General features: G+C 39.8%; 1 protein-coding gene and 1 long non-coding RNA gene across 4 annotated transcripts in view; both read right to left on the bottom strand.

The window, feature by feature from the left end:
* The window catches only part of TMTC2 (transmembrane O-mannosyltransferase targeting cadherins 2), a 256,087-nt gene that overhangs the window by 128,705 nt on the left and 103,973 nt on the right, over positions 1–23,409 (bottom strand). The window lies entirely within an intron of this gene.
* LOC311429022 lies at positions 11,223–14,037 on the bottom strand. The gene is made up of 2 exons (XR_014688015.1): positions 12,442–14,037; positions 11,223–12,079 (listed from the first exon to the last, which is right to left on the bottom strand). It is a non-coding gene; the product is annotated as an uncharacterized lncRNA (long non-coding RNA).

Here is a 23,409-nt window from a genome sequence, read left to right as displayed (position 1 = left end):
GCTCAGTTTTTCTTACCTTCTCATATCCACCTTGGATGCTACTTTCTGCAGCCACTGGGGCAAATAAAAAGAGTTTGTGAAACAAGATGCTACCTTCCAAAGGTGTATCAAAAAGTCTGCTATCAGGGATATACTTTCCTGAATAACTGATAGCAATGATATACGCATTTGTTTCTACACAATGTAACAAGCACTTTGTGTGAATTAAGTGACGTCCTGTGTGAGAGCTTACAGATGACAAGTAATTCTCAGTAGTGATTTAGAAAGTGATCTCCTGACACATTTTTCAACGATTGTGAAATCAGCATTTGCTACTTACTTTGACAATACCGACACTCATATGGATACTGTGCTGACTCCTTCTTCACTGCTATGCAAATCTATGAAATTAGACAACTTGTCCAATGTATTGGAGTAATTGTATTAATTCACAGAGAAATATGCCCAGTGGGAATTCTATCTCATTTGGCCATCATGGTCCAGATGAAGCAGTTCCATCAAGCTGTCAGTCATCTCCTGCCTGGCTTTGGCTCTCATGACCCTTGCAGGGACTTGGCAGGTGGTGCTTTACCAGGTGTGGCACTTGAAGGGAGTGCAGGAGGAGAGAAGCAGCAGGGAAGGAGCTGGGTCAGCCTGTGGAATCTGACCTTTCGCTTCAGGCACCTCCTCTGATTTTGGCCTTGTCCCAGGTGGCCAGTAGTCATGTTATTCAATAAAAATCTTTTGTTAAGTACATGTGAAGTGTTCAGCCCAAGTTCGTAACAGATCACTCATCTGATGTAACGGGCAAACATGGCCATAATTAGCAAAGGGCAGCAAACAGTGAACTGTTGATGAGTAACTGCAAGACCCACTGAAAGAAATATGGAGACAGAGCAGGTCTTTGTACTGCTACAGTATCCACTGCAACAGGCAAAGCATGAAGGAACAAATTTATTGCTTAATAGCACAGCTATCTCTTCCCTAAACTACGAGACCTACATGCAAATCACGTTTCTCTAAAGACAAAGGTATTCCCAATCTTTGCACTGTTATCTTCACAGGTACCTTACAAGTTGGCAGAACTGATTGCTGTCCGATAAAATTATCCATACAAGAGAGGGGAAGATCCATCACTTAATTTAACTGGTGTTCCCCTTAAGCAACAAAGATTTAATGTAGTCTGATAAAGAGGGAGATGAAAAAAGTTACTCAGCATTGATGGAGTATAATCCAGGATGTAAAATCAGAAATTGAAAAGTTGTAATTTTACTAGTAGACAAAATGATCACGTTTTGAAATTCTTCTAACACTAGGCTTCTTCTTGACACAAATAATATTCAAAATTTAAGACTGGATATTCCATGTACCTTTTTCTGATTAAGACTTATTTGAGCAATTTGTCATTAAAAGAATCATACAGAATCACATACACAAAAGACATTTACTTATAAAATTGCTGGTCTCTTGGAAACATTTTGAAAAGACTCCATTCTTATTTCCTGAAACCACAAATAAAGTATGCCTTTCAAAGCCGAAAAATTTACACCATGAGCACCATTTACAGACAATTCTAATCCTTTCTATTAGTCACCCTGAAATCCTCTGGGCTGTGTAACTGCACTACTTCCAGAACACATCAATAAAGTTATAGTAAACCAGCCGACAGACATGAAGCTTTCTGGGGGCTAGGTGCACATAGAAATCATGGAATCAATCTGCTGTTATTATTCTTAATCCACAGAAAAACAATCTAGGCAGGGGGAACGATGAACTTGCCTATGTTAATTCCAGGTCAATGGGAGAGCCTGTCAGGCCCCAGGACACACAGACATGCTAGTCCTCCCACCACACCCGGAGTCTAATATGTATTGGTAAAGATAGTTTTCTCTTTCAAAATAGTTCCTATGTGTTAACAAGTAGACAACAAACAAAAAAAAAGCCAGACTTGTGGGGCCAAAATCTAGACCTGGAGACACTGCCTTACGTGGTAAACTTTTAGTTGTTTATTATAAAGAATGTTTTATTCCTTGTTCTGATTTTATTCCTTGTTCTGATCCAGTATTTCTGAGATAACCAGTTATGGGAATAGTAACCAAATTATGTTGTCCTCATGGAGTCACATTTTCTCGATATGAGACAAGACTTTCTATAACTACTGAGGAAAGAAAAAAATGAAATATTTTGATCATCTTCAAATAATAAAGCATTTCTGAAGACCATTTTCATGTATCATTTTCTGCAACTATGACCACTGATTTTACTTTCAAAGCAAAATAATAAGCCAATATAGTTTAAGAGCTCTGACATTTTTAAGAAGACTGTCAAAGGGAAAAATGATAGAAGAATAAGTGATATGGTGTCAAGCAAAAGATGAATTATCACTACTTGATGACAATCAATACACACTAGAAAACAGATTCTGTAAATATTTAAGACTTTCGCCACAAACTGGAATATCTTTGAGGTTACTGATTGTCATTTTTCTTCTTACTGCATTAAAATGAGCTTTTTTGTATATGAGTATCATCCAGTTTTACTGAAAATTGTACACAGAATATGGTTTTGAAATCCCAAAGCAAAAAAGAAAAAAAAAAGAAAGCAAAGTGACAAGACAAAGAAACATGACATGGGACACAGCAGACATGGGTACATGGAAGGAATTAGTTTGATAGTAATCCTTTCACAAAATTTCCTTAAAATAAACATACTCAGATTGACAACACACCTTCTGATAAACTTACTCCTTTTTTTTTTTTTTGTGAATATTCTGTATGAGGAAACATTTTCAGATCAGCTGATACTGTGCTACGTAAGAACAGTTGCTATGTAAGTGATAAGTATGGAAACAAAATTTTGTTTAGAATTCAAACATTTTCATAATGAATACCTTCCTACTTTGGTCCAAAAGAGGACCAAAACCACCAAATTTTTGGTGTCTAACAAGGTGCAAGCTCCTGAGATATTTTTATCTCATGGCCATTTGATGTCTCTTCTGAGTTTTCTTCTACTGAAGATTTTAAGAGATCCACCTCTGAGAACACTGTTCCTCTCTCAAATTGTCTTGTCTGATGGACACTAGAGTAATTGAGAGGAAAGGTGGACAGAAACATCGATCATGATAAGATGTGTCTTATACCCCTACACTCGAACACCATTGCTAGTTTCTGATATCACACAGTCCAAAAATTAAGTTGCTAAAAACCTTTTGTGAACTAGACTTTGCTAATTTTGTATCTGTAATTTAAGAATTCCTTTTCTTTTTTTCTTTCTTTCTAAATAATCTTACTTTACGATTTGGACTAAACTTTGATCTGGACAGTTTTTGTATCTTGGTTATAAATTCTAGATAAAAGTTTAGGCTGTTTGGAGGAGAATATTACCTAGGATTTTTGTTGAAGGAGTGGGGAGAAATTAACACTCAGATGGCTAAAGCTGAGGCTGTGGTATTATCAGGAAGAACTTTGAAATTCAGTTCCCTGTAGAGTACACAACAGAACTTTAAGAATCAGTAGAGGAATATACAGCAGCAAAAACGTTTGCACAATTCACCTGTAACTGGCAGATAGGAGTCTCAATATAGTTCTGTTTCATTTCATAACACTGATTCATAACAATCCATCTACTTACAGTACTTGCATCAGGTCTTCATTTCTGATGTGGCTGAAATGAGCTCCAAAATGCGTTGACTCCTTATACCTTGGCACAAGAGACAAGGCTGCCAAACAAATCTCTTCCTTTGGTTCCTTCAACCCTTTATACCACAGTTGTGACAGATACCCTGGTACCACCTACTACACTGGGCTGAGAGAAGACAGCACTTCCCTGCTCCATGCCTGGAATGTGCTACCAGCAGTCACCTGTGCAGTTACAGATTAAATGCTAAAACTGTCAGCTTAAGACTTATTTTTTCACGCTGGCTTTTTCCTAAGCCATCCCAGTGATGTGGATCTTAACAAGCTTTACTCTTGCTTAATAACTGAGAAGCACCCTGGGGTCTGAGGACTCTGTTATAAATACACTGACTGATCAACTTTCATTAGTGATGTTACCTTCAGACTGACAAGTATGAAGTGGCATCATACATAAAGTAGTTCATAAAAACGGAAGGGAGGGGACGTCAGCTTTCTGTAAAAACGTACCATAATAGTCACTGATTTGGAGTCACTGCTTTTGCTGTTAGGCTTGATGGGTGGAGGAAGTGAGGAACCCCTGGTGCTTCATACACATCTTTATGAGGATTTACTTGATGAGAGAAACATGACAGCGTAACCTTCTGAGAGGTTGGTATTTTCCAGAGATACACAGTAAAATGTTAAAATATGCCAAAAGCTCTTCAGCTAATCCCATGAACTCCAAAAATCTGCCGTCAAACAGGCGTCTAAGCTTTCTAATCAGTTGCTGTTTAATATTTATCAAACAATAGCTGACAATAAAAAGTAAGATTGGTCAAATGCATTTCAAAATCATTCTTTGTATTAAAAATCTCTACTCATGCACACGGCTCAGTCTCACTGGCAAAGAATCTATTCAACATGTTCAATAGAGATGCATGAACAATTAGCAGGTCCTTTATGTTTAGCTCCTTTTTGCTACTTCATTTTCTTGCTAGAATCTTGAAATTATACATTTAAATAACACTTCAAATTTTTCACTTTTGGGTTACCATTTATCACAATAAACCAATAAAAAGCCGTGTTTGTTTAAACAAACCTTTGGGACACTACAGAGCTCATGTGTGAGAAATTTTTTTGATTTTTATTAAAAGAAAACCTTCCAAGGCAAAGTTACCATCTGGGTATGTATAAGTGAATTGAAACTTTATTTGGTGTATATGACAGTTCTTCTAAAGCAAGGTGCTACTCTGCAGAAGCTAGTGGAAGTGAAGTCTTGTCCCATCTGGCCCAATCTTCTGTGTGCTTATGGCAGAGCCTTGACTGACCTTGTCTTCGCCAACACATTATTCAGCCAAATTCTAGTTTCTGCTCTTTGTTCTGAAGATTTACATGTTTATAGTACACATGCTGCTTCTGATGAAATGTGAAAGTGAACGTTAGATCTTAAGGTATCAGATAATTTGCGATGAAGAAATAATTCATTCTACTTATATAACTTATCCTTTTTTCCCCTGACTATAAATTTTTCCATTATGTCTCTGTTCATCCCATGTAATAGGCTTACACCTTTAACTTGGAGGAATCTACCCATAACCTGGTACCCAGAGGATCCTTTGCTGGAGGACGTGAAAAAAATCCCTTCAAGCGTTGTATCTGTATTATTCAATTATTTATAACTGAGCAGTCAATTCTCAACCATCATTATGCTGGACATGTGTGTTTTATTTTCTGACTCTTATTAAAAAAATCAGCTGAAAGCCATGGGCTAGAGCTTTTGCTCATGTCTGGTTTTCCTTTTTTTTTTTTTTTTTTTTTTTGACACATAATTATCTCAGGAGAAAATTCTGAAAATGTTTTGGTATTCAAATATTAGAAAAATATAGAGCGAGGAATAAATACATTTTTGCATTACGGCAGAATTATTTAGATCACATAACCTATTTTAGTGATGATTTCTCTCCTACTATAGCACATAGAATTTAACAATGGTAGAATAGAATTTAACAGATGGTAACTCATCCTTACCATCTTTAGCAAGATATGCTAAGGTACTCTTTCACAATTAGCTTCTTAAGATTATTCTTGTAACATCTGGTTTGTATTTTGTAACACCACCACCCAAAATTTCTTTACACAGCTGGCATTCTTTTTTTCCAAGCAAATCCACTGCATTAGGTAGCATTTTTTCAAACAAATTTTCATATCCACATTTCTAATCCAAGTGGGGTAGTAGTTCCTAAATGGTTACATAAATCATTGTAAATTGCAGGACTCTAAACCCTCTCTAATTCAATCCCAATGCCACTCTTTTCAACTAATAGTTAATAGCATAAGTTAGCAATATTGAAACAGTAAGTGGAAAATTCTCTCAATATAGGAAGGGCAATGCTGCATCCCAGCTTCACGTATGGTAATTATTTCTTTTACCTGAATGAACATCTGTGATCATTAGTTTTAGATTATCATTTCTTACAAGCAAATTCACTCTAATCTCTTAAAGCCACTTTGAAATTTCACATCATTAAGTTTAGGTCCCCCCTTCGAGTTCCAGACATATACTTCAGCACAACAGAGCACCTATTAAAGAAACACTTGGCAACACAAAACACGAAGCAGATGGGCAAGGTATAAAGAGGCACAGGGGGTTGAGTTTAGTAGGCCGAAAGCAAAAAAAAACAAACACCTTTTTCAGATCCTCTGTTGCAATAAAAGGACAACAGGACACAAAATAGATATTTCTTAGTCACATGAAACTGTTTCAAATGACCTCCAAAGAAAACTTTCATTAGTTTGACAGCTGTCACTCACATTATCTCTTTTTCATTTGGGGGCATACTTGAGCCCTTTAATTTCAAAATCTACTATAAATGTCCCTTGTGCATTTTAAGGGACTCTTAGGAAGTGTTTACAAAAATATTTAGAATAGTACAGACACAAATTTAAGTCTCTAACATCCCATTTTTTTGTGACAAAGACAGTATCTCAGGTTTATCGATCAGCTAACCATGTTTTCCTCTACATAAAAGAAGTCTCAACAAAACCAGTATGATTTTTTTTTAAAGCAAAATTGAGGTAGGAAATATAATAAAAGCGCAAGACCTGAAGTTCAGAAAACTACACATTTCTGAAACTACTAGAAAGAACTTCTGTGCATTTTAGTTGAATCATTCATCTTTAAAAATTCAGAAGAATTTCTAAGATGAGCCAAAAATTTATTGCCAGAACATCACATGATGTGCCTCCTAAATTAATATATGTCAAAATATGAATGCACATATATTCTTCTCTATATACCATGACTTCTACTGAGTGGGAAATTAAAACATTGAAGTCTGAGCTGCAATTTAAATTTCGACATTCAATGACATTATAAATTCATATTTTTCTTATTAAATTCCATTCTCTTCATCATCTTGTTTTGCTTTATAGTCTTTCTGGAAAAAAAAAAAAAAAAAAAAAAAGGTTAAATTGAAACACGTTCTTCCTTGTTTCCCAGCTTCTCAGACTGTGTATAAGAAGCAGTGTGGCTAGCAGGGCTAGGAAAGTGATTGTCCCCCTGTACTCAGCTCTGGTGAGGCCGCACCTCAAGTACTGTGTTCAGTTCTGGGCCCCTCGCTACAAGAAGGACATCGAGGTGCATGAGTGAGTCCAGAGAAGGGCGACAAAGCTGGTGAGGGGCCTGGAGAACAAGTCCTACGAGGAGCGGCTGAGGGAGCTGGGATTGTTCAGCCTGGATAAAAGGAGGCTCAGGGGCGACCTTATCGCTCTCTACAGATACCTTAAAGGAGGCTGTAAAGAGGTGGGGGTTGGTCTATTCTCCTGCATGCCTGGTGACAGGACGAGGGGGAATGGGCTAAAGTTGCGCCAGGGGAGGTTTAGGTTGGATGTTAGGAAGAACTTCTTCACTGAAAGGGTTGTTAGGCATTGGAACAGGCTGCCCAGGGAAGTGGTGGAGTCACCATCCCTGTAGGTCTTTAAAAAACGTTTAGATGTAGAGCTTAGCGATATGGTTTAGTGGAGGACTTGTTAGTGTTAGGTCAGAGGTTGGACTCAATGATCTTGAGGTCTCTTCCAACCTAGAAATTCTGTGATTCTGTGATTCTGTGAAGTCCATGGGACCAGATGGGATCCACCCGAGGGTGCTAAGGAAGCTGGTGGATGTGATTGCTGGGCCGCCTTCCATCATCTATCAGTGGTCATAATCATCCAGAGAGGTCCCAGATTACTTGAGACTTGCTGATGTGACTGACACCAATCTATAAGGGTCTATAAGAAGTAAGGGAGACCCGGGGAACTACAAACCTGTCAGCCTGACCTTGGTGCCAGGAAAGGTGATGGAACAGGTCATCTTGAATGCAATCACACAGCATTTGCAGGACAACCAGGGACCAGGCCCAGTCAGCATGGGTTCATGAAAGGCAAGTCCTGCCTGACCAGCGTTGTCTCCTTCTATGTCCGGGTGATCCGTGTGGTGGATGACAGAAAGTCTGTTGATGTAGTTATCCGTGTGGTGGATGACAGAAAGTCTGTTGATGTAGTCTACCTAGACTTCATCAAGGCCTCTGACTTAGTCTCCTAGAGAAGCAGGCAGCCCATAGCTTGAAAAGGTATGCTCTTTGCTGGGTTAAAAACTGGCTGGGTGGCTGGGCCCAGAAAGTGGTGGTGAACACAGTGAAATCCAGATGATGACTGGTCACCAGTGGTGTTCCCCAGGGGTCAGTGTTGGGGCCCATCGTCTTTAATATCTCTATTGACAATATGGACAAGGGAATTGAGTGCACACTCAGTAAGTTTGCAGATGACACCAAGCTGGGGGGAAATGTCAATCTGCCAGTGGGTGGGAAGGCCCTGCAGAGGGACCTGGACAGGCTGGGTTGATGAGCAGAGGCCAATGGGATGAGGTTCAACATGGCTAAGTGCCACGTCCTGCACTATGGCCACGACAACCCCATGCAACGCTACAGGCTTGGGGTAGAGTGGCTCAAAAGCTGTGCAAAGGAAAAGGATCTGAGGGTGCTGACTGACGCTCGCCTGAACATGAGCCAGCAGTGTGCCCAGGTGCTCAATAGGACCAGTGGCATCCTGGCTTGTATCAGGAATAGTGCAGCCAGTAGGACCAGGGAGGAGATCGTCCCCCTGTGTTCTACACTGGTGAGGCCGCACCTCAAGTACTGTGCTCAGTTTTGGGCCCCTCACTACAAGAAGCACATCGAGGCCCTGGAGCATGTCCAGAGAAAGGCTACAAAAGCTGGTGAAGGGCCTGGAACACAAGTCCTGTGAGGAGTGGTTGAGGGAACTGGGGTTGTTTAGTCTGGAGAAGAGGAGGCTCAGGGGAGACCTTACTGCTCTCTACAACTGCCTGAAAGGAAGGTGTGGGGAGCTGGGGTCAGCCTCTTCTCACAAGTAACTAGTAATAGGACTAGAGGGAATGGCCTCAAGCTGCACCAGGGGAGGTTCAGGTTGGAAATTAGGAGACATTTCTTCTCAGAAAGAGCAGTCAGGCATTGGAACGGGTTGCTCAGGGAAGTGGTGGAGTTCACTGTCCTTCTGGGTGTTCAAGGAGAGGTTGGAAATGGTGCCTGGGGACATGGTTTAGTGCGTAACGTTGGTGTTAGGATAATGGTTGGACCAGATGATCTCAGAGGTCTTTTCCAACCTTAATGATTCTATGGTATCAAATCTGCATGTCCTTGACAGGCTGTTCAAATAGGCTAAAACAGATTAACTGTGACGGAGCAATAAGCATTTTTAACTCTGTATCAAGCATTTAAATACAAACTTCAAATAATTTTCTGTGCATGCTTTTAAAGATATCACGGCTTTTTAGAGAAAAGGGTAAAACTTAAAAACAAATCTAAACTCCAAGAATAAGGCATATGAAAAACTATCTCACACTTCGATATCAAAGAAAATGTACAATACAATTGAAACAAGAATCCTTTAAAGTTCATTGCTGCTGTTAACTTCAGGTGGTTAAGTTCCTGGTGTCCAGTGAGGCCTCAGACAGTATATTTTATGTAGGAATTGATTACGCTGAGTTGTTTGGCAGCTATACAGCTACACCTACATCAACAGTTTCTATTTGTAATTCCTACTACTGATTTTTTTACCATCCTAAGGACACAATAGTTTCCAGCAAATGAAAGATTTTTTCTCTGCATGAAAGGGCTATCTAAAACACAGGCATCTTTCCCTTTTCTGCTATTTCTGCAATAACTTGAGAAATATCAAGAGAACTTGATATTTCAAGCTACAGATGGACTTTGAAAACTATGTTATTATCTTGTCACAAAACAAAAGGCCTTTTTATCAATGTTTTCCAAGTCTGGATCTTGCTTAACCAGCCTCACAATTTTTGGGGTGTATCTCTAGATAGTAGCACTTCAGGTCCAGTCATTCATGGCCTACACAACAAGAAAACATGGCCAAATACTGACCAAAGCACAGCTTGTGATGTAAATCTTAACTAAGAACTTGCATGATCTTTCAGACATGTCTGTTCATAATTAAAAATAAAAATAAAAATAAAAATAAAAATAAAAAGTTTAACATTAGTCACACCAGAACTAGATTTCTAGCTATCTTCACAGACAAGAAAAACATTGCTATTTCTCACAAACAAGTAGTTTTGCACTCAGGATGGCCTAGCTATCCTATTAGATCAATAAATATCTTGAGGGGAAAAAAACAAAACCACTTTTGAACATGAAGCTCTGCTTCAGGGCACAAGAAGATGTCCACAAGACACCACAACCAGAAAAAGTCCCATGTTAAATACATCTGGTTCCACTTGCACATGGCATAAGGACATAACACAATGTAACATCCAAGTAAAGAACTGCTGAAATTGTGGTGTTAACTGGACATTCACATTTAATCAAGCTTCCAGGAAGAGTCTGTATGTCTGCAAGTAGCCCATGAAATTCACAGTTGAGTGTACCAGTCAGTTAATGGCAGAATATATCATATTACTTTACCAAAAAACAATGTTGAGAAAAGTAGATGTACTTAAATTTCTGCAGCCATCAATGTTATCAACATAAATAAATAAATAAATAAATATCAGAAAACAACTTACATTTTTGCTTTAATGCACAGAAAATTGAGTTTCCTGGAAGGAGTCAACACAAAACTAATACATGTTATGATTTCAGATGCAAATACTTATTATTTTAAACAAGCAGTTCCAGGATTTTTAGCAAGAAAATTTCTGACCTATTTAGCTGCACATCTTCATGTAAACATGATTAGAAGCCTGCTGATATATAGTAACATGGCTTTGGGACACACAAAAACGTTAATTCTTTAGTGAGCTTGTGGACATGTATGTTATTTTTAAACAATGCCTTTTTTAAACCAAATCTGAATATTTCAAATGGTTTGTGTATGTATCACAGTAATGTAACATTTAATCAAAATACTGCAACCTAGCCTAGAGGATGAAGTAGCAAAGCAGACTGAAAGACAGACAGACTTAAAAAGCTCTCCCTAAGGGTTTGAAGCTGTCTGCTACACTACAAGTAAAACAAATAACTGTATTAAAACATAAATTTACTACCCCAGTGAGGCAGTATGTTGGTTGCTAACCACCAAGTGCCACAAAATGCAAGGTCACACATCAAAAAAGATTTTATAAAGTTTCAGTTTTTATTAGTCTGTCAGAATTTACAAAAAAATACACAAACACTACAGACAGTAAGGTCAGAAGGCAGGTGCCGCATTCTCTGGCTGATAAGAACAACTTTGCCAATTAATATGGAATGGTTAGTCTGTATAGCACAAGTTTTTGCTTCCATACCACATATAGAGCTATTCAGTCTTTTTTTATTATTTATTTATTTTTTCTTATCATTATTCATTTCTCCCTTTCTTCCTTACACTTTAGAATATAGTTTAAAGACTGAGACTTAGGCAGGCACTGGAATTCTTTCCTTCAAATATAGAAAAAGAAAAGCATTACATAGGATTGGTACAGACCTGAAGCTGAAAACACTGAGCGTTAAGGCTCAGGTCAAAGAGGACTATGTCTTGGTTAACAAACCTACTAAATCACTGCTGCTTCAGAACATGATTATCATTCCAGAATGACTTTATGTCTAGTAAGACACCAAGCTATAACTCAAAGATCTAGCCCACTTAGCGACTATATTAATATATCACTTGTTTACTAGATGTAGACTTGCAGTCACACATATAAACAAGGCAGACATCAGTGAAGAAGCTATACCAACACCCGTATCTTCCTTACTCCACCTGATGATGGCAGGGGTTATTAGGCTACCAGAGCACAGAGGAGCAACCTGGGCACTGCAGAGCCTTGAAGATCAACCCGAGGGAGCACAGACACAGACACCTTTTTGCTAGTGTTCAATCGAGAGTTGCTGACAGCACACCATAAGCAGGGCAGTTCCAAGGCAGCAGCAGTCAAGGTCTACACTACCATATATATCATGATTTATGATGGAGTGAAAACATGTTCTAGACTGAAAAGGGGTGGAAATAAAAAGCATGTTTTAAAAAGTTACATTTAGAAACCTGACATCTTCAGAACATATCAACAGTGACCTACCATAACACTGACTAAATTAAAAAACATTTTCTTTAAATTAGTGTTTCATGTAAACCTAAAGATTTAAAGTTACAGATCAAATAATCTGTCACAACGGCAGCCAGCTTAGTTTTGTCTTACAGTATACTAGCATCACGTAAGAACAATTTTCATTATGCTAAGAATTTTTCTTCACCCTTTTCAAGCTTCATGATTACAGACAAAATCCTGAAAACACTTAATCTACAGGACTGCAAAACAGAAGGCAAATGAAATCTTCCAAAAGTTAATGTTTACCTCTTCATTGTTAATGCTTTCTTTTGATTTTGGAATGCCTGAGGTCGAAGTTACTTTGACTACCAGGTCTCCTAACAAGAAGAGTGATCATAAATAGCCAAATGCTGAGCATTGTATAAACATTTCCTCAGATAGCTTCAGGCTTTGTGCACTAGTAGCAGCCTACTACCAGCCAACCAAGGAAGCAATCTGCTTACCTTGCCTTTAGACCCACTTTTGTATTGTGTAACAAGGTCCCTCCACCTGGTGACTTGCACAGTGAATCATTATCACTAACTACATGCATACAGTACAGATTTAACTTAAGATAAGATTTTCTTGAGATAAGTTTTACAGAAGGTGACTGAAATAGTCAACTGCTCTCTTCTTCCAAGGAAAGATGTCTCTACCAGAGCAAAGGCGCGTGGACAGTTGGTTTGTTTTTGTTTTTCTGCTTGCAAGAGAGACTGCATATACATATGTGAAACAGTAAGAAAACATAGATCACAAAATTGGGTGCAAAGGAAGGACAGTAAAAATACACATTCTGCAGGTAACTTTACCCCAAATAAGATGAGAGAAGAAGCTCTGCAACATTCACTGAGAGGAGTTTAGAGCTGGGTTAAAGGCACATGGTTTGATACTTCTTGTCCTACAAGAAATTCTGTTTGGGATTTTATTTGTAAATAAGATTTTGTCAAGTATGTCTCATTCCTCACCTAATCCCTATTCTCAACTACAATCACCCACAAAAAGTCAAATTCTTGTTTAACAGCTCAGGTCAGAAAAGGTAAAAATATATAATGGCTTAGACAAAAAACAAGATAAACAAAAAATCCCTCCATAAAACTGCTAACACTGAGTTTCCACACATTTCAAATTACCAGAAGCCAAAAATACTATATGTAAGTAGTCCAAAGAAGCAAAAACTAAGCTTATAAAAATTGGCATGGCTTCTACGTCAAAACTCATGAGAGCTATTTTGTGGCAGCGTTTTGCCACTTCTAATAACATCTTTTAAGGAGAAAAGTCTCCAAGTAATAGATAGAACTATAATAAACATGTATTTTAAAAATAAACTGTAATCTCACAATCTCTGATAAATAAACACTGCTATTGATGCAAGTTTCACTGTGCTGTACAGCAGTACAGGCTGCCCAGGATACTTTTAAAGCACACAGACTAAAACATGCAAAAAATTTATCCATAGCCCCCAAAGTCCTGTTTTCTTGGAGAGAAAGAATTTACAGAGACTTGATACAATTCTACCCTCTCTTTTCCCTGCTCTTTCACTGCCTTTATTAACTCAATATGCCCCTACACTCACTTTAAAGATTTCGTTGCTATGGAAATTTATTTCCATATTTTTTTGTAAAGGGAGAAAACAAGATTTTGGTGATTAAATGTCACAGAAGCTCTGACTTTTACACAACCTGATCAAATCCACAGCCTTAGAAGTAAACTGTGTATGTGTCTGAAACTCTAACCATTCTGATTGCAAAAAGGTACGTATGTTCTACCTGACATTAAGAGCACCAGGTACAAGAATTCTCATTCCCTTCCCTCAAAAGCTTCTGGACAATTCTAACATAATTTCATCATGTGCATTTTCAATTAGTTTCCTAGAAACTTAGGAACAAAAAATATTTGGTTTTGCCCCTCCTCCCAATGTGGACTATCCACAGCATCGAGGGATTCTTTGTTTCCAAGAGACATTCAAGGATAGTGAGGCTAGAAATTTACCTCCTAAGAACTGACCCATAAAATCAGCTACAGGATTGCAAGCCTGGGTTGTCTCCCTCCCCTATACTTAATCTACATTGCAGCTGGAAAAAGAAATGGAGGCAATATGTACAAAGTATCATTCTGTTCTTCCAATAAATATGCCAAAAAATGTTTGCTGCCTTCTATCACAACTGGTTGTTTCCACTGTAAATCTCACACACTTGTATTTTAATATTGTAGCTGTCCACATAGGTTACTGTTTAGAATCACTCAGTTTGGAAAAAGTGTGTACATAATCATTAAATCATTACAACTAATAAAAATGAGCATAGGCCAGGAAATTCAAAATTAAACATAATACCAAGAGAAAAGTCTCCCTTGTGACTCAAGTTTTGTATATGTTCCCACAGGTCTGGAATCAAAGCTCATGCTCAGGTACCAGCAAAGGCTCTGTTTTAGGGTAGGACTCTAGGAAGATGACTGCCTTTTGAGAACATAATTCTATTGAGTAGACTCAGGTAATACTTTCCAAGCTCTGGTGTTGTGAAAATTAGGTGACTGCAGTTAAAATGCTCATAAAGCTGATTTTCATGTACTCCCAGCAACAATTACACTTTCAGAAGGTGCTTTAATGAATTTATAAGAGACAGAACTAAGAGCACCCAGAACCTACACCTTCTCCCTTGATTATTTTCCATTTGATTCTGACTGCTAACACACTTTGGTGTTTTGTTTTGGTTTTGTTTGTTTATGTGTGTTTTTTTCCCTCCTCCTCCTCTTCATACGCAATTAGCACTTTCCCTGACTGCTGGAAGCATATAGTCTAGCTTGCTACTTAGTTGTGGTCTACAAAGTGCAATGGGTTCATTCAGTAAAGCCCGTAAGGAGCTACAAGCATTCAGCACTTCATTCAGCACTTTAAATCAGGGCATTTAGGTGCCTAAGCAGGATATTAGGAGGCTAATGTAAAGTGCTCATGTTTGAAGAGAGTATTTGAAGAAGATTTGTATGCAAGGCACACATATAAACTTTCTGTCTGGCATCTAACAGACACAAGGGATACATACTTGATGAATACGAGATCATAAATACGTGCATTTTAGTCAAAACACCAAAAGAGGTTTAAGCATAAAGGCATAACTCCTGAGGCAAATCCACATGAAACGCGTTACACCAGGAGACATTTAACTCACTAAGACACCACTTAGCTTTAGTACTGTACATTGTTTTTCCCATTTTATGGATGGTACCCAGACAACTGACTCATGGAGAAGCAGAGCTAGAGAGATAAGGGACACAGCTTTCCAGCTCACAAACAAATGGAAAACTGAAAACAGCCAAAGCTGCATGTATTTCTCAAAGTTCACAGGCACCCAAGTCCCTTTATCACTACATAAAATACTTAATTGACCATCCCTTCCAAAAAGCATGAAATGTAACTGCTTTTAGTACAGATAATTTACACAATAAACTTGCCAGCTGTTAGAAAAACAATTTTACAAAGCTGTTTCCATTAGGAAGCTGTAGTAATCACTAAGATGAAGAATAACACCTGCAAATACTCCTAATGTTCTGAAACACAGTTGTTACTATGGTGAGCTTTGTGCTTTTACTTGATTTGCTATATATTGTGAAAACATTAAAAACTATGAGAGTGACATCAGATTAACATTACTGGCATGGGTTTTAAAAATTGGCAAGTATGAAGTCCAATACCCTGCAATTAAACACCACCATGAAGAAGTCACAATTGTTCTTCATATTTGTAATTGGCATGCAAGCTCAGAACGAAAAGTAAGTGCTAACACCAACCACGCAAAGCTCCTGAAAGCCTTTTTACCCATGCCTGAAAACAGATCCCTTGTAAGTCAGGGGGAAGAATGAAGAACAGAGCATATTCTGCATGTTACCCTGCAGTATAAATCTTACCTAAAACTGAAGACAGCAACAACCTTCCTCTAACAAACTAACCTCTCTGTTACACTAAAGGTTCTTCATGTCTTCTCAATCTCTGTAAATATGAAAAAGCATCTCTGGTTTTGATTTACTTATTTATTAAAGAAATCTGTCCTTCTTCCTTTTTCCCAAAGAGGCACTCTCAAAAATAGTTTACAAAATATTATTGTAGACTTCAAAGTGGGTAGAAAAAATGACACAGATTTTAGTAGCAATTCCAGAAAAGATATTACAGATTTAATATTAAAACATAGTCCGTTTTAACCCAGAAACTTCAGATAGCATACAATTCCGTATTTGAAGAAAATAATAATAATAAAAAAAAAGCCCTTCTCCAAAACTTGCCTAGGGATGCTATATTTCTGTCATATGTGATCTGTTTTGGTGGTTTAAATCACCACATGAAAATAGTTTCAGGAAACAATAGCTATTTATACTTATTGATGTCCAATTCGGTGCAACTCCACTGACATCACAGGACCTGCAGGAGATCAATATCTCTGACAAGAAAGATAGCTAAGGCCAATCTTGCTTTTCTTATTTTAGGATCAAAAGGAAAAGCAGCAAGGAGCTGTGGGAACTACAGGAAACAGCAGTATTAGCTACTTGAAATTGTCAAGAAAGAAGCAAATTGCAAATAGCTTCTTTTGTCTAGGAGCTATCTGCCGGGGGAGGGGGAGCGATGGCCAGGACAGTGCAGGCCTCACGCTGCTGCTCTCCCGCAGCGTGAAGAGAAAAGCACCAGGCTGGTTCCTCCGGAAATATGAGCAATGTATGTACAGGCACATTCGTCTCAGCATTTCCACAATTTTGTACGGGCTTGGAGCTGCCAGAAGAATTAACCCCCAGCTGACCGCCACTAAGCAGGAGCTCACAGCTGGGCACCAAGAACCAGGGCCTCCGGACCTGCCCTCAGCCCCAAACCCAAGGAGGTTACACAGCGCACAAGCATGCTATGAAATAGCTCTTGTTCACAAAGAGAACCCGCAAGAGCTCATGTCATGTTTGGAAGCCCTAAGTTATTTTTATTTTCAACTGGGACAGAAGTAATGTCCAGGAGAAGCATGTTGGCTGAATATCTGGCTCCGAGCACAAAGACACTCAGCTAAGACAGGACCATACCCACGCAAGTGTTTGAGTGAAATATCTTGCAAAATCGTGGCTTACCAATCAGGTCTGCCAAAATATCCAGGCCTGTGGCTAAGTTCAAGTACCTTAAAATTCCTCAGATTGCAGAAAATAAACAGAGAACACATCACCATCAAGCTAGATTTTAAACAATGATAAAAACACTGCCTCAAAATGACAGAACTTGTAGATGGAGAAGAGATGAAAAACCAGCAAGACCCACTGCATTGCTAAGGCTTTAAAGCTCCCCGGAAGAGAAGAATAAAATTCCAAGTTTAAATCTAGAGCAGCATTTTATTTGGAAATTGCTTTCCAAGGCATGACAGTTTTAAAAGTCACTACTTCAAAGAATAGAGAAGGTGGCTTGTTTCAAGTCTAGAGTGTTCTCAAAAATGAGGAGCTTTATCTAATACACAAAGTCCTATTTTGAGCAGGAATCATACATATCACCCACAAATAAGGCCATTCCAAGAACATAAAAGAAAGCAGTGTTTGGTTTGGTGGTTCAACATGTCATCCATAGAGGCCCAGGTTTCCATAATTACCTTAAATAAAATATAGGTTTCCAACAGAATTGGGTTTTACAAAACCAATACTGTTATAATAGCACAGAAAGGTTAGATAATGCATCCTGCAATCCAATTTGCGGTTCGTGTTCAGCTATAGATACCAGTAACTAATTCCACATGGGAGACAGACCTCCCAGGGCTGGGGTTGTTAGTCAAATAAGTGATGGGAAAATAGAGGTGTCCTTATTTTAGTACAGGGAACCCTCTGTATTAACAGTATGTTGATCTGGCAAAATGTTACCATACTATAGCAGGGAATATTAATGGAACATACATCTGGTTTCATTATTTTGGTAAGGCAGTTTGTACACATAAACCACATAGCAATAAATATTTTATCATTAGCATTATGTTAAAAATGAGTATTAAGTGCATTCACCTCCTCTTTTTAACTGCTAATGTTGTCCAGCTCCATTCCCACGTTTTTGTTTTTTTTTTAAAAAAAAAAAGGGCAGTACCACAGGGCTTATATTAGCTTTGTCCTACTAATTGGACAGAAGGCTGTGTACAGCAATGTTGATTAATGGCTCTGCTCTCAAACTGGGGACTGCAAGTACAAAAGAATTAGGTCTCTGAATTTGCATAGTTTCTATAATTATGAACTTGATCACAGCTCTCTCCCATAGTCAGGTTCCCCCTCACACCCCTACACTTCCGGTAGTTTAACTTGTGCAAGTCTGACTGCTGACAGGTACTATCATTAGGTATATATGACACATGACAATTCAATCAGTCTGCATACCTGCCATGCAACTTACAGTGGAAACAAGGTCTAAAATACTGAAAATCAAGCAAAATCCCAGCTTTCTTCCATGAAGAATGCTTTGCCCCACTAGAGACACATTTTTTTAATTGCTCTCACTCCAGACAACTCATTTACAACTGTAATAAATAATTTCCAACAAATTCTGCTGACTTAAAGACAGGGGATATATTCTTATCAGAGCGCACTTAGAAAGCAAGTCAGACAGAATAAAATAGAGCTAACCAAATCAAACTGGGTTCAGACTGACAACTTTGCCAGCCAGAGAGCAAGTATTGCAGGCAGACAGGAATACAACAAGACTTGGCAAAGGGAAAAAGATCAGCAGCCAAGTTCTACTGAATAACCAATATGTAGATGACAGGGAAAAGAGCTGGATAGTTTAATAAGCAGCTATGATATACATTTTTAAAAGTGTATTAAAAATAGCTTCTAAATAACGGGTAATGTTCATCTGCTCTGCTGGTGGTCCTGCTCTGCTGCTGCCTTGCTCAGAAGCCCTGCCAGTCTTTTCCAATTGCAATGGGATGCTGTCACGGACTTGATGTGACACATCGGGACTCACCGTGATCACAGGTGTTAGCCACATAAATGGCTACTGGTCTTGTGTAGTAGCCACCACTTCATAGTTATTTGACACTTGGTCCAATGATAAGAACAAAATGGGAAAAAAAAATGAAGAAAAAAAAAAAACAGCCTCGGAACCCCAATACCATCTCTTCCGTCTGCTGGAGCATTTTTAAGGCTGTTTTTACCAGCTCATTCTCACTGACCATCCTGAAGGCAGTCAGCAATGTTACAATTCCTTATACATAATTAACTGTGTCTCAGTTCCCTTGGTGACATTCTCAAAAGGCTTGCAGAAGACAAAAGTGATAGTCTGTCAGCAAGCTAGCCCAAGTCCTTAACCACCCGCTCCCCGAAATCCCTCATTCTCAGTTCCTCGTTTCTGTCCCCACACCTCAGCATTCCTCTCAGTAGCTGTTTGCAGGGCAACAAAGAGAACTGAATACAGACAGGATACAGCCAGTATCCAATTCCTAAAGCTGTATCTGGAATATTTGTTTTGTTTTTTAAGGGTTATTTATCACCTGCATTTCCTCTTTGTTCCAGTTTCCAGCACAACCTTTGAAACAGCTGTGTCAGCTCAGCTGGACAAAGTTTAGCTTAAGGTTAGATAGACTGAAAAGGGTAGGTCCTTTCAACCATTCCATTACAAGGATACTGCAGCACGCTGTTTATTCTGCATTCAGTTTTGTATTATTACTGCATACTTACTCTGTACAGATTTAAGCTAGCCATCTTTTAAAAAATATTTTCCTCTCTTCCTTGGCTCCATTTTACACTTTTCTTCTCCTACACAAAGACCATAACTGTTTTCTGGACCGATGTTTGATTTCTGATTTTTATTTTTATTTTTCTTCTACAATCTCCTTCCCACACTGAGAAAATGCAAAGCACAAGTTCCAGAACCCATAAGTTGATTCAATTCTTTCAAATTCCCCAGATATTCTTAAAAAACATTTTTGAAACAAGACAGGGTTTTGTTTGGTAAGTTTGGCGGGTTTTGGTTCTCTTTTGTTTTAAACTGCACTCTAGTTTTGAAATACTCAAGCCAGTTGCTAGCACAGGAAGACACATCTGTGAATGGCTACTGTCATACAAGTTCCAGTGCAGGAATGTCTTTTCAAGCAAAAAAATATAGGCAACATTAAAAGAAAAAAAAATAATCAAAATTTGATTTTGTTAACTTAAGGAGATTTTACAGTTTGTTCTAGGAAGAAAGATTTTTTTTAATTCTTACCAGGGACATGTTTTAAGGCCAAAACAATAAGAAAAAGGCAACACCCAAACAGTCTCAAAAAGATGTGAAGCTGAAAGCAGCTACATAATCTGTTTTGTTGGATTTTTTTTAATACCAAAATAAACTAGTCGTCATCATTGTATGTCTAAACTCAGAGAACCAAATTAAAACCAAAGCTTTTAGTAAGAAAACTTAGCTCTGTTGTTGCTAGTTACTTCAGAAGAGCTAAAATATCAGTTTAAAACACCATTCTTATATCATGGTCATTTCAAAATTATGTGAAAATAAAACTAAAAAGTCATTTCAAATCAAAATGACAGCATCCAAATTGCCACAGTGGTCTGGATTTGTCACACATTGGCCAGATGCTACAATCAAAACCCAAATTTCCCAACTCCAAGTGGGAGTTGTCCACTGGGAGTTGTCCCAAGGGGGAGATTACAGAATCACAGAACTGAAGGGGCTGAAAGGGACCTCAAAAGATCATCGGGTCCAACCCCCCTGCCAAAGCAGGTTCCTTAGAGCAGGCTGCCCAGGTAGGCATCCAGACAGGCCTTAAATATCTCCAGAGGAGACTCCATAACCTCCCTGGGCAGCCTGTTCCCCTCTGTCACCCTCACCGTGAAGAAGTTCTTTCGCATGTTGGTGGAGAACTTCCTGTGCTCTATCTTGTGACCATTACCCCTTGTCCTGTCCCCACAAACCACTGAATAGGGGTTGGCCAAATCCCTCTGTCTCCCACACCTCAGGTATTTATACACATGGATGAGATCCCCCCTCAGTCTTCTTTTCTCAAGGCTGAACAGACCCAGGTCCCTCAGCCTTTCCTCATAAGGAAGATGTTCCAGGCCCTGTATCATCTTTGTGGCCCTCCGCTGGACTCTTTCCAGGAGATCCCTGTCTTTCTTGTACCGGGGCGCCACACAGTACTCCAGGTGAGGCCTGACCAGGGCAGAGTAGAGGGGAAGGATCACCTCCCTTGACCTGCTGGCCACACTCCTTTTTATGCATGCCAGGATCCCATTGGCCCTCTTGGCCACGAGGACACACTGCTGGCTCATGGTCAACCTGCCATCCACCAGGACCCCCAGGTCCTTCTCCTCAGAGCTCCTCTCCAGCCCGTCATTCCCCAGCCTGTACTGATACATGTGGTTGTTCCTTCCCAGGTGCAGGACTCTACACTTGCTCTTGTTAAACCGCATTTGGTTTCTTCCTGCCCAGCTCTCCAGCCTGTCCGGGTCTCACTGAATGGCAGCACAGCCTTCTGGTGTGTTGGCCACTCCTCCCAGCTTTGTGTCATCGGCATACTTGCTGACGGCAGACACTATTCCCTCATCAAGGTCATCGATGAAGATGTTGAACAAGACCGGACCCAGCACCGACCCCTGGGGAACACCGCTAGTCACCGGTCTCCAGCTGGACTCTGTGTTGCTGATCACCACCCCCTGAGCTCAGTCAGTCAGCCAGTTCTCAACCCACCTTACTGTCCACTCATCTATCCCACACTTTATCAGCTTTGCTAGCAGGATGTCATGGGAGACAGTATCAAAAACCTTGCTAAAGTCAAGGTAGATGACAGCCACTGCTCTCCCCTCATCTACCCAGCTGGTGATGCCATCATAGAAGGCAATGAGGTTGGCTGAGTACCACTTCCCCTTGGTGAATCCATGCTGACTACTCCTCATAACCTTCTTCTCTTCGAATTGCTTGGAGATGGCATCCAGAACAAGCTATTCCAACACCTTTCCAGGGACAGAGGTGAGATTGACTGGCCTGTAGTTTCCCGGATCTTCCTTCTTGCTCTTCTTGAAGACCAGAGTGACACTGGCTATCCTCCAACCTTCAGGCACCTCTCCTGTTCTCCAGGACCTTTCAAAGATGATAGAGAGAGGTTCGGCAAACACATCTGCCAACTCCCTTAGCACACGCAGATGCATCCCATCAGGACCCATGGATTTGTGTGTGTTGAGCCCACTCAGATGCTCCTGAACCACTCCCTTGTCAACAAGGGGGGAGATCTCCACTTCCCAGACTCTTTCTCCTCCCTCCAGGGTTGAGGAATGCCGGGGGGCAGTCCTTGAAGCAAAGACTGAAGCAAAGAAAGCATTCAGTATCTCCGCCTTCTCGGTGTCTCCCATTACCAAGACACCCCCCTCATTCAGCAAGGGACCCACATTATCCCTAGTCTTCTTTTTACTGTTTACATACTTAAAAAAAAAAAAAAAAAAAACTTCTTATTATCTTTTATCTTTTTTGCAAGCCCCAATTCTAGGTGGGCTTTAGCCATCTTTGTCACGTCCTTGCAGGCCCTGACAACCCTTCTATACTCCTGCCAAGAGGACAAGCCCTTTTTCCACATTTCATAAACCTTCTTCTTCCTTTTGATCTTACCGATGAGCTCCTTGCTCATCCATGCAGGTTTCCTGCCCCCCTTCCCTGATTTCCTACTCTTACAGATGCACCGATCCTGAGCTTGGAAGAAGTGCTGTTTAAATGTAGCCTCGTTCTCACATGCACCCTTGCCTTCTAGCAACCTAGCCCATGAGATACTCCCAAGCAGGTCCCGGAAGAGGTCGACGTTGGCTCTCCAAAAGTCCAGGGTTGCAATCCTGCTTTTAGCCTTACTTCTTCCACCAAGTTCCATCTTGAACTCCACCATCTCATGGTCGCTGCATCCCAAGTTGCCCCCAACCTTTACAACCCTAACAAGCCCATCCCTGCTGGTAAGGACAAGGTCCAGGAGCACTCCCTGCCTCGTCAGCTCCTCCACCACCTGTGTCAGAAAATTGTCTTCAACACATTGCAGGAACCATTTGGACTGCATGTACCTGGCTGAGTTGCTTACCCAACAGATGTCTGGAAAATTGAAGTCCCCCATGAGAACCAGTGCTCGTGATCATGCTACCTAGCTGCTTGTAGAAGGACTTATGGATCTCCTCCAACATGCCCAACTCCAAGTGGGAGCGACCAGTGTCAAAGTATCCACTGATGTCAATTAAATAGCCGCCTTGGAAAATAATTTCCAGTCTTTTAATGGAGCAGGC

The sequence above is a fragment of the Aythya ferina genome (genome assembly GCF_964211825.1).
Source record: "Aythya ferina genome assembly, chromosome: 1".
NCBI classification, from domain to species: Eukaryota; Metazoa; Chordata; class Aves; order Anseriformes; family Anatidae; genus Aythya; species Aythya ferina.
Note: the sequence above shows the minus strand (reverse complement) of the source record. Positions and strands in the feature narration are given on the sequence as shown.